Source organism: Hemiscyllium ocellatum, unplaced genomic scaffold (assembly GCF_020745735.1).
Source record: "Hemiscyllium ocellatum isolate sHemOce1 unplaced genomic scaffold, sHemOce1.pat.X.cur. scaffold_560_pat_ctg1, whole genome shotgun sequence".
NCBI classification, from domain to species: domain Eukaryota; kingdom Metazoa; phylum Chordata; class Chondrichthyes; order Orectolobiformes; family Hemiscylliidae; genus Hemiscyllium; species Hemiscyllium ocellatum.
The window spans coordinates 303,201-316,231 of NW_026869116.1; positions in this window are offsets into that span (position 1 = coordinate 303,201).

The window sequence follows — 13,031 nt, forward strand, 5'->3', positions numbered from 1 at the left end:
ATGATTATGTGTTGATGGGAAGAGATTAAGGCTGGAGGGTTCTTCCTTCAGTAAATGGGGAATTCACTTACCTATGCTAATATGGAGGGGAGGTAAGACAATGGGAGCTTGTTAGATGATTATAACTGTTATCTCTTATAATCCTTTCCAAAACCTTTCCTACAATGGAAGGAAGGCTCACTGGTCTATAATTACCTGGGTCATGTCTGCTGCCCTTCTTGAAAAAGGGCACAACATTTGCAATCCTCCAGTCCTCGGGTACTAAACCCATTGACAATGATGACTCAAATATCAAAGCCAAAGGCTCTGCTAGCTCTTCCATAGCTTCCCAGAAAATCCTCGGATAAACCCCATGGGGACTTGTCTACTTTCACTCCTTCTAGTATTGATAACACCTGTGTGTAACTAACCTCAATCCTTTCTAGTCTAATATCTCGTACCAAGTTTTGTCCTCTACAATATTCCCCTTTTCCTGTGTAAACACCATTGAGAAATGTTCATTTAGCACTTCTCCGATCTCTGCACGGTCCACACTCAACTTCCCACTTCTGTCTTTGATTAGCCCTATTCCTACCCTAATCATCCTTTTATTCTTCACATACCTATGGAAAATTTCAGGGTTATCCTTTATTCTGTTTGCTAAAGACTGCTCTTGTCCTCCCTTTGTTTTTTTTTAAACTCTCTCTTTAAATCCTTCCTAGCTGATCTGTAAGTCTCTATTGCTTCATCTGTACCATTTTGCCTCATCAACACATAAGCCTCTTTCTTCTTCTTAACAAGAGATTCAATTTCTGGAGTAAACCATGGTTTACAAACTCTGTCTGTGCCAGTTGGGTCACCCCACAGCCATTGATTTTCCAAAGACAACAATCCAAGATTTTCCAACCTATCCCAATCCAGGCAACATCCTGGTAAACCTGTTTCCACCTTCCCAAAACCCTTCACATTCTACCTATAATAAGGTGATCAAAACGGCACACAATACCCCAAAGGTGGCCTGATTCTAGGTTTATATTCACTTCCCTGACAGAAGAAGGCAAGCCTGCCATTCACCTCCTTCACCACTTTCAGGGATCTTTCAGCTTGCAACTGAAGATCCATCTGTATATCAGTGCTGCTCAGGGCCCTTCCGTTTATTGTATACATTCCTCTTGCTATGTGTCTTCCAAAACGCATCACCTCACACTTGTCTGAATTAAAATATATCTGCAATTTCTCCACAAAACTTTCTGACTCATCTCTTTCTTGCTGTATCCTTTGACATCATTCTTCACGATTCACAACTTCAACAGTTTGTGCCATCTACAAACTTGCTCATTAAATCTTTTACATTTCCAAACTTTTCATTTACATACATTACAAACAACAGATGGCCCAGGTCTGATCCTTGTGGAACAGCACTAGCCATAGACCTCCAGCCGGCAACATGCCCCTGCACAACTGTTGCTGGGAGAAATATCAAAGAGGAGCCTTGAGTTCTGTGATGAGCAGCATGACCAACGTTTATTCAGAGCTCCTTACTAATGCATGATGGGAGAGGTCTCTCTCTGGCTCCCCCAGATAACTCCAGCATTTTGATGTGTTTATTTCATACGTTCCAGTAATATTTTCCCCCTGACCTGAACTCCAGGGTTTGGAATGTCAGCTCGGATATTTCCGTGTTCCCTTTCACAGTCTCTGATTCTCTCAGCCCATGCAGCTGCTTTGCCAGTTCTTTCACAAATGGTTTAACCCTATCCTTGTCATTGCACATCTCCAGCCCTCCCACTACCACACATCTCCAGCCCTCCCACTACCACACATCTCTGGCCCTCCCACTACCAAACATCTCCGGCTGTCCCACTACCACACATCTCCGGCCCTCCCACTACCACACCCTGTGGCATCTGCATAGTCCATCCAGTCACTAATTCAAAGGGGGACAGCCCCATACCCTTTGCTGGGGTTGTCCTCAGTTTCATTAGGCTGGTGTGGAGTACTCTAACCCATCGCTGTCCTGTCTCTGAGAGAGCCTTAGTCAGACTAGCTGTCAGTGTCTGCGTCATTCCTTCTACTGTCCCAGAGCTCTGGGGGTGGTATGGGGGATGGGATTTCTGTTCAGTACCAAACAGGGCACATAGCTCTTTAGCTATGTTCCCTGTAACATTTGTCCCTTGGTCATAATCTGCAGGGGAATGCTTCCACCCAATGAGTAAACCTATTTATTAAAACCCAGTAGGACTTCCTTCCCTGGGACTGGGATGGGTGTGTGTGTCAAATCCATCTGTAATTGTTCCCATGGGCCCCTGGGTCCCTGCTGCTGCCTCCATTTTATCCTGATTGCTTTCCCTGGCTCACACTGTGAACACACTACACACCTTCGACAAAACCTTGCTCCCTATTCTAGGCAAGGATTGTCGTGGATCATCTGCTATTGCATTGTATCCTGCCCCATATGGTTCAGCCCATGATATGTTTTTAATAATGTTTGTCTTATACAGTGTGGTGGCACTGCTGGATCATCCAGACTCTGTCTTGTCCTATTATTGCCCCACCCTTTTCCCATTCCTGTTTCTCCTGTTGTGGGACTGTTTCTGGGAATATCTTTCAAACTTCCTCTCTCACTTCTGTAGCTATGCCCATTGCCATCTCCTCGAATGTCTTCACTGTTTCAGTCAGTATTTTACATACAAGATTATTAAAGGATTCGACATTCTGGAGGCTGGAAGCATGTTTCCGCTGATGGGTGAGTCCCGAACTAGAGGGCACAGTTTAAAAATAAGGGGTAGGCCACTTCGAACAGATTGAGGAGATACTACTTCACCCAGAGAGTAGTGGGATGGAATGCTCTGCCCCAGAAGGCTGTGGGGGCCAAGTCTCTGGATACTTTCAAGAAAGAGTTGCATAGAGCTATTAAGCATCGTGGAATCAAGGGTTATAGGGATAAGACAGGAACAGGATACTGATTGAGGATGATCATCCATCATCATAATGAACGGTGGTGCTGTCTTGAAGGGCAGAACTGCCTACTCCTGCATCTATTGTCTATTCACCCGCCTTCCCCACATACTCACTGCCCTGTTAGTGTGGGGTTTCTACTTTCCTGTGAGCTATAATCTTCATTATTGCTGCTTCACTGGGAAAGTTAGCTGCTTCCACAAACTCTCTGATCTGTCCTTCATGCTCTATGTGCCCCACCAAGCCCAGGCTATCAATTGGTCATGAACTATACCAAAGGCATGCTGTCTGTCTGTGTATGTGCTGACTCCCTGACCCCTGGCTAATGTCAGTGCTTCTGTCAGGGCTCGTGATGGTTCTGCCATTTCTGGGTAATTCTCGACAAAAGTCCTCCAATAATTGAACAATCCTAAAGTTTGCCTTATCTCCTTCACGGTGTGTGGGTGTATAGTTTTGAAATCATGATCTTTCGTTACACTGGGATTGTCCTCCTTCCTTCCTGATTTGATCGCCCTGATGTGATGTCCCAGGTACGTCTCCCCCTACCTTCCCACGCTCTGTGGGTTAATTTTAAGCCCGGCCTGCCTGATCCAACACAATACTCTGTGTGATATCTGGATATGTTCTTTCTCTCCAACTGAGGTAATGAGGTGTTGGTAAGATTAAATTGACGAACTCCATCAGCCATGTATCGGTGGGATATACTGGAATATTATGGGATCCCTGAGGTAATTGGATCCAGGTCTACTGCTTTCCTCAGACAGTAAATACCAGCTTATTCTGCTGTTCCAGGTCCACAGGAACCCATTCACAATATCAAGGGCTGAGACTGTATCCTGTTGCAATTTTAATCCATTAACTGAAGTGGTGTGGTTCGCTACTGTAGGATACTGTTTAGTGGCGGATTTACTGAGGGAGGTATAATCAATAGTGAGGTGGGATGACCCTTTCGGTTTCTGTGAGTTAGTCTGGGATACTGTTAGTCTGACTATTCCCTGCTTCTCTCACTCTGTTACTGTCACAATGACTGCCTCCTCAGCCCCAGCTTTAATGGGATCCTGTTTGTGTGGGGAGTGAGAGGGCCCTCGATCTTTACAGGATCCACAGATAATAACCCACATTCCTGTTTGAGTTACCCGCCCTGCTATAACTCTCCAGATTCTCTGACTGCTCCAGTCTCCCTGCAAGGTAACTACTCTGGAGATGTCGCCTCTCCTTTGCTTCCTGTCCCGGGCCTGGCCAGGTTGTTCCCATATTACAGTTTGTGTCTCTACATCAATAGTTGTTCGGAATGGTTCTAAAATGGCAACTCCCAGAATGGTCCTTTCCTCAGTTTCACACTCCCATATCTGAATATATTTTGCCATATCCATGATCTGCATCGGGACAGGTTTATTTCATCCAGCTTCCTCGATTCCCTCTCCAACTGCTCTCATTTTAGTAATTGAGGAGTGAGGGGCAAATCTGCATCGGTAACTGATATAGATGCTCCTGTATTAATATTATGTTCTGCTGGTTCCCAAGCACAGCATCAATGAATATTCATGTGCCTACATGAACACAGGTGCACACACAATGTGAACATCTACCTCCCTCTCTCTGCCTCCGTTCCTTGGCTATGTACCCTTTCCTGCTTCCCTTGTAACATTGTGGGTCTGGTTACCCTCCCTGTACTGCAGCTATTCCCCTGTGTTTCTGAGTTTGCCTCAGCTCTCATGGCCCAATTCAGAAGGTGGTTAGAATTATCTCCCACTGGGAGTCCCATGTTTATAATTACAGTTAAATATGGTCCCATGTTATCTTTAAACACATCAACCTATTTCATCATCACAGGTTGGGGGTTGGTAATCCCCTGTGGTCCTTACACACCTTAGGTTTCCTCTCTGTATGATCCTCGATATTACCCTTGGGTCCCTGAGTCACCAAGGTTATTTTAGCCCATTCAGCCTGACCCCTCCCCAGTGTGTCCCTGTAATAGCTGTAAATGCCTGGAGCCACTGATCGGCTGTGCACTGGGAGGGAAGCAGCTCACACCCTCACCATCTCATTGTAGAGACATGTTCTGCTGTACACATCGTGGCATCTTGGCCTGACACCATCATCGGTGAGACTGTATCTCAACTAATTTATCTGTATTCACCCAATAAGGCCCATTATTACCATTTCTCTATCAGGCTGGGTGGTCATTCACCAACATCTGTCGTTCAGCTGGATAAACGGTTCAGTTTGGTTTCTGTCAGTTCCCTTTCTTGCCCCCCTCCCGTCTGTCCAAGTTTGAGCTTTGATGCCGAGCGGTGCCACAGACACGGCCTTCTGGGCCTTACAGGGCGGTGGGTCAACCCACCTATTGTCCTCTCTCTGTCCATACGTGGGCGCTTTGTCATCTAACCCGTCCCAGTCAGTGTCACCATCCTCACTGCCTTCTGAGGATAGTGGGAGACTCGGTACCTCCCCCACTGTAACTACCACCTGGCTCTTTGGCTTTCAGGTCTCGCGTCTGAGAGGCACCACCTTCACTTGTTCCTGTTTCCCATAATAACGTAACACATCCTGTCATTCCTGGAATAAAACAGAACAAAATGTAAATTTGGTTTGACAAGAAATATGAGTAATTTGACATTCACTTGACATATCTATAGAAGTGAAAATTCTACTGTGATTATTTAAGTAAATTTAACGTGATCATATGGTGAAAATGATGATAATCAACGACAATGAATGAACTGAATAATATGTGATTATTTGCACAAGTTCTTGCAATGAAAATTCAATTTTATTTTAATGCTTGTCACCCATTACACCATGGGCATTGTTATTAGGGAATAAAGTAATGGAAGGATATCAGAGAAAATAAATAGACTTTAATTTTAGCTTCACTACAATAATGAACCAAAACAATATTTGGACATATGGGTAAACTACATAACAAAGTTTCCATTGTCATTATTACCATGAAAACTATTTTAGTTTGCAAGTTGTTTTATACTAAGAATAATTGGAAATAAATTGTGATTATGAATTGACCATTTAACATATATTTTGAAGAGAGTGATCAGATATATTTTTTGCAGGAAATTAGGAAAGTAAATAAATATGTATATATTGATATTAATAGTTTTAAAATGTTTAGAAGTTGACTAGGATTATTTGATTGAGAGAGGCTGCATGATTATAAAGACTAATTCACCTTTTTCATTGCATTGTTGGTTTCACTAGAATCTGTTGTGGTCTAAGCTCTTGTTGTGTGAAATGGACTGTCACTAATAGCTTCATTAACCTGCGAGTCTCAGATCAGGTTTCCTTTGTCTGTAAGTCAGTCTGTAAGTGCGCGACACACCTGCTTTTCTGAGGGGAAACAGCGACTCTTTTCAAAGGAAATAAGTGGCAGATCACTGAGAATGGTTTCTACTGCAAACCATAAGCAGGGAAGTGTTTTTCCAAAGAATTCCAATCTTTATCTATAAATCTGATGGTATCTGTGTTTGTCAGTTTGTGGAGGATTTTGTTCTGAGCTGTTTTATACAAGCAGTTGGTTCATTAAGTCTTTGCCAAGAATGTTGTTTACTTTCCCCTTTTACTGTGATTCTGCAGGTTAGAATATTCTGAGAGTCAATAATGTCCAATAACTGAACATTGAATGATTTTGACTCTAACAGAGCAGTTGCCTTGTTTTCAGCTAATTATTCATGTTTTTTATTTCCTGGTTGAGTTGAATGTTACAGAAACACGCTCTAAGCAATGTTTCCATTCACTTGTGTTGGAGTCACTGACAGCCACATGGTCAGTCAGTTTCAGGCTGATGGATCAGTTTCTCTGACCTTGTACATGATGACACTGTTGGAGTATTGATGTTGTTGTTAACCACATTAACTGGGCTGGAGTTGACTGATCTTACATTGCCACTTTCTGAACCTCAGGCTGTCTCTCTGGGCAGTAAGTCTCCAAAAACAGTAATGTGACAATGCGCAAGGATCATCTGTTTTGATTTAAATTGTGATTGTAGCACTGCTGCTTCACAGCATCAGGTACAAGGTTGGAGTCCAGCCTTGGTCAACGGCCTGTGTGGAGTCCCCACATTCTCCCCATGATAGTGTGGGTCCCCTCCAGGTGCTCTGGTTTCCTCCCACAGTCCAAAGATGTGCAGGTGGATCAGTCATGCTAAATTGTCCACAGTATCCAGGATTGTGCAGACTAGGTGGATCAGCCATGGGCCATGCAGTGTTACAGTGATAGCGTGCTCTGGGTGTGATGTTCTTTGGATGGTCGGCGTGATTTGATGGGCCAGTGCTCTACTTCCACACTGTAGGGACTCTATTCTATGATTGAGGATAAAGGCTACACAGCCGGGTGTCCTTGGAGAAGGACCATGTGGTGTGTATCAATTCTCTCGATGCCTTTAGATAGAGGTGGGCACCGCAGGGGATACAGTGCTTTATCCCCACTGCTGCCCCCTCCCCACAACTCTACTTTGATTTAGTCCCTTCTCACTCTGTCACTTGTAATGGTTTGCTTGGCCCGTAATGGCTTTTGTTTGGAAATATTCAATTGGTTACACAAATGGTTTACTGTTGGTGATGATATGTCTAGATTAGAGTGGTGCTGGAAAAGCACAGCAGGTCAGGCAGGATCCGGGGAGCCGGAAAATCAACGTTTTGGCAAAAGCCCTTTTCCAGCACCACTCTAATCTCGGCTCTGGTTTCCAGCATCTGCAGTCCTCACTTTTGCACTGCTGGTGATTATATGTTAACCAAAAGCAAAATGGCATAATGATGATTTTGATGGTGGGAAGGTTGCTGTGATAACATTTCTGTGTCAGGGAAATGGGGAAAAAGAACGCTTCGCAGCTCACAGAAGGAGACCTGAAAAGCAATTACATCAAACCAAAGGTTCAGACAGGGAGGGAATATTTCCCTGGAGCTTGAGTAACTGGAAAGTGATGGTGTCCGTGACAAAAGGGATTTTGTTTTACAGTGGTTGAGAGTTTTAAAACTGTTATATTCAGACAGTTTAATTTATTTTCTTTAATTTTATTTGCTGTGCAAAACACTTTTACAACATTTTAAAACCAAAATTTACAAACTTTGTGTGAAAGATAAATGTTAAATAAAATCCATCAAACCTTCCCTCACTGAAACCTGTTGTGGAAGTGCAATCTCCTGGAGAATCCCTGCCCACTCCTTCCTACCCGGGCTCCATGGCTATATATATACCTGGGAGATAGCAGCAGGAGGCCATTCGGCCTTTCAATCCCGCTCCACCATTCAATGGGAAACAGCTGACCACCCAGCTCAGTCTCCTGTTCCTGCTGTGTTCCAATCCCCTTTCATGACTTTACCTCGAAGAACTATATCTAAGTCCTCCTTGGTTTCACTGCCTTTTGTTCCAGTGACGTTGCGGTGTTACTGTGTGGGTGTAGGCAGGGGTAATGTGATGGTGCTGCCTCCTGGAGGATGTACTTAGCGTCCCTCACCATCCTGCAGTAACATCAACTGGGGTTCAGCAACTAGAGATAGAAACCATTTCCAGGATATGGGCATCACTGGCTCAGCCAGCATTTATTCCCCATCTCTAGTTACCCTGGAGAAGATGGGAGTGAGCTGCTGTCTTGAACCAGTCACAGTCCATTTGGTGCAGATAGACCAACAATGCTGTGTGTGAGTGTTGCAGGATTTTGGCCGAGTGATTCTCTATCTTTGGTTCTTCAAATGCTGGTTAACATAATCACAATCTGCACATGATTTCGAGATTTCAGTCTGCAAATCTTCACCGTCTAGCACCCTGTATAAAGGAATATGTACAGATTAGAAATTCAGAGCAGACAATTCTAGCTTCTTTGGAATATCTTTTTCCCCTTTCTTCCCCCGAAGCTGTTACCCTCCAGCCCACTTACTCTCTCCCACCATTCTGACTCTGCTACCCCCTAGTGTACACCCTCCCCATTCTCATGGAGTTACTGATAAACAGATCCATTCCACCACTTCCCGTCCCTGGTCAGACTCAGCACCCTTTCTGGGTTCATTTCATTTCCCTTCAGCTGCTGCAAGTCAATAATGTAACAGCAGAATGAAACAAAAGGAAACAGAAAGGGAGGTGGCAGATCCTGGACAGAGGAGGAACCTTCAGTCTGGGAGAATGGGTCAGATCCTTCTTTGTTTCCCATTTGTTGATTCCCAGCATTACAATGAATTAGGGATGGAGAGTGGTCCCACATGGGTGTGGTGACCCCCTAACAGATCAATACCAGAAGCAGATGCATCCCTTCCCCAGCCAATCACAGTGTGAAATACTTTCTGCAAAGTATACTTACCTAAAGCACATGCTCCAAAACCCGCCCACATTCTGTACATGTACAGTGCGGGGTTTCCCCACACACGTGTGGTCCCTGCCACAGGGATTGTGGGTGTTGTAGTCCCAAAGAAGCCACTGGAGCCCTGTCTCTGGAAAGTGTATGAAAAATGTGGACTGGAGGGTGTTGTGTATAGGATCCCCATTCAGACACACGGGACATATGGGCTGTCACTGGGTTTTACTGAGACACCTGCTTCCACAACCTGATTTTCTGATGTAAGGAATATAGATTCAGCCAACTGGGGCATGGGAAGTGAATAGGAGGAGCAGATTTTAAGCAGAGGTGGCTCAATGGTTAGCACTGCTGACTCACAGTGTCAGGGGCCTGGATTTGATTTTAGCCTTAGGTGACTGTGTGGAGTTTACACGTTCTCCCCGTGTCTGAGCGGGTTTCCTCTGGGTGCTCCCGTTTCATCCCACAGTCCAAAGATGTGCAGGTTAGGAGGATTGGACATGCTAAATTGCCCACAGTGTCCATGCCTGTGCAGGTTAAGCCATTAACCATGGGAAATACAGGGAATGGGTGAGTCTGAATGCGATGCTCATTATAGGGTTGGTGTGGACTCCATGGACGAATACCCTGTTTCTGCACTGTAGGGATTCTATTCTATTCTCATGAAGAAGAATGTACCTATCTCAATGTGCTGTGAATCTGTGGAATTCCCTATTCAAAATGCAGTGGATGCCAGGACAAAGAGCAGATTTAATGAAGAGATACAGATGTTGAATTTGCAATGAGATGAAGGGTGAGAGAGAGCAGGCAGGAAAACCCAGCTGAGACCGAGGTGAGCTCAATCATCACCGTATTAAATGGTGGGGCTGGTTCGAAGGGCTGCATTCCCTCTCCTGTACCCAGTGCTCATCTTCTTATGGTCATCACTGGAAAGCTGAATCCAAAACTCACCACCCTCCCCAAAGGAGTCATGATTTGGAGATGCTGGTGTTGGACTGGGGTGTACAAAGTTAAAAATCACACAACACCAGGCTGTAGTCCAACAGGTTTAATTGGAAGCACACTAGCTTTTGGAGCGACGCTCCTTCATCAGGTGATTGTGGAGGACTCGATCATAACACAGAGTTTATAGCAAAAATTTGCAGTGTGATGTAACTGAAATTATACATTGAAAAATTAATTGTCTGTTAAGCCTTTCATCTGTGAGAATACAGTGATAGTTTGACTTCTTCCATGTGTAAATCACAAAACCCTTCTTTTTAAAGTTGCATTCTCAGGTTAGCTGCTAACAATGGTTTATAGTGAGACAATATGTTGAAGGTGTTAGTTCCCTTTGTTCTCTGCCTATGACCTGATGTTTAGATTGATCCTCTCTCCACAGTCACCACGCTAACATGGACTTGGCTGTACCTCAGTAATTTTCCCAGTCACACTGACATTTGAAATATTCACCCACGGACAGAATACACACCTTCCCTTCCACATGAAAAAGGCCAATGATATTCAGATCGGCACGGATCAAGTAACTATCAAAACTGAAAATGAAGTTCAATTTAAATTTCTCATCTGCAAATCTGCCCTTTCAGTTCTCTACAACAGAGAAAACAAGTCACCACCGTTAACACAGGATGGAAATTCATAAGACAATTATAGTATTAAATTGCAGTTTCTTTGTTCCCCCAAAGCCTTAAATCTCAGTCTCACAATTTCTCTCTTCTGTGAACTGAAATCCAAAATAATCTCCTCACTCCTTCCCTCCACACCTAGTTCTAACACTCTCCTCTCTTTGAATTCAGCTTCCTAGCTCCTGCCTACAGACTAAAAACCAAAAAAAGGGGTGGCACGATGGCACGGCAGCACAGCACTAGGATCACAGGTTCGATTCCAGCAATCCAAAGATGCGCAGGTCAGGTGAATCGGCCAGGCTAAATTGCCCATAATATTAGATGCATTAATCAGAGGGAAATGGGTCTGGGTGGGTAACCCGAGGGTTGGTGTAGACTGTTTGGGCCGAAGGGCCTGTTTCCACACTGTAGGAAATCTAATCTAATCAAATCAATGAGTCTGACTCGGAGCCTCCAGGGAGTTGGTGAATCCTCCCCACACCTCCCAGGGCTTCCTTCTGGGACAGAACAGACTGACTTTTTCCCCCCCAATCTGGAACCTCTTATTTATTCCCCTACTCCGATCCTCTGATGAGAACCATCCTGCACACACTGGCCAAATCATATCTGGTTGAATAAAAATGAACTAAAATGAATGTTCCTCTCCGTAACATCCCTGAATCTTCACCCGAGTTCTGATAACTTTCTGCAAAATACTCCCCCACTGATACGCCGACCACTTGTCCCGATACCAGGGGAGGGGCCATTCCCCTGGGACCTGTTCCCAGAGGGAGGAAGGGAGTGAGCTGCCAATGAAAGATCAATCCCACACACCCACAGCCGCTCTCCCTGGCACTGACCCACCTTGCACATACACCAACAATTGCCCAGCACTGCGCCCATGCACCGGTCTCCCCTCCTGCTGAGCATACTCCAGATCACACAGGAGCCTGAGTGATTGACAGCAGCCACTGCCCAATAGGGTGGAGGGGGCGGGGCTGGAGGACTGGGACAATGGGATTGTAAACAATGAATGAATGTGGAGGACACTGGGGGATGGACAGGTCAGTGAGGGACATGAGCAGTGCAGCAGCAGGAGGGGATCCTGGACAAACTGAGCAATGGGAGAGTCTAACAGGAGAGAAACTACAGGAAGGTTTTGTTTAGAGGCTCAGGCAGGGACAGCTGGGAGACAGTATGGCCTGGTGGCTTGGGCAGGTTTTCCAATCAGCCACTTCAAAGATGCTGTCACTCAACTTTGAACCTGATCCTCCTGGTCCAGAGGTAAGGACACTACCACCATTTCTTGTTGGACTAGAGGAAAGAAGGGAAGATGTTCTCCGTCTCACTCACATGGAAACTCCATGAGCTCCTACCACTTACTGTCTCTGGTGGGGATGGAGGAGACAGAGCAGATGGGAGCAGGGTTAGGGATATAGGGACTGCCTTTGAAAAGGAACTCACTGTGTTGGTGATATTAATAAGACTCGATACACAGTCACTAACACAAAGCTGGTGTACGTGAACTTTATCCAGAATATGAACACCCATAACTGGGTGACGCAGACTCCAATGTACAGAGTTAAGTCCTGTATACTATTAACAGCTTTGTGTGTGAGAAATCACGTCTCATGAACTTAAGTCAGGGCAAAAGGGTGGAAATCATCTACATGGTCTTCAGTAAGGCGTTCAAGAAGGTTCCCCATGGGAGATTAGTTAGCAAGGTTAGATCTCACGGAATACAGAGAGAGAACGAGCCGTTTGGATACAAAACTGGCTCAGAGGTAGAAGACAGAGGGTGGTGCCAGAAGGTTACTTTTCAGATTGGAGACCTGTGACCAGTGGGGTGTCACAAAGGATCGGTGCTGGATCCACTAATTTTCATAATTTATATAAATGATTTGGAAGTGAATATAGAAAGTATTATTAGTAAGATGACATCAAAATTGGAGGTGTAGTGGACAGTGAATAAGATTATCTCAGATTACAACGGGATCTTGGTCAGATGGTTGAGGATTGGCAAATGGAGTTTAATTCAGATAAATGTGAGGTGCTACATTTTGGAAAAGCAAATATTAGCAGGATGTATACGCTTAATGGTAAGGTCCTCGGGAGCGCTGCTGAACAAAGAGACCTTGGAGTGCAGGTTCACAGCTCATTGAAAGCAGAATCGTAGGTAGATAGGATAG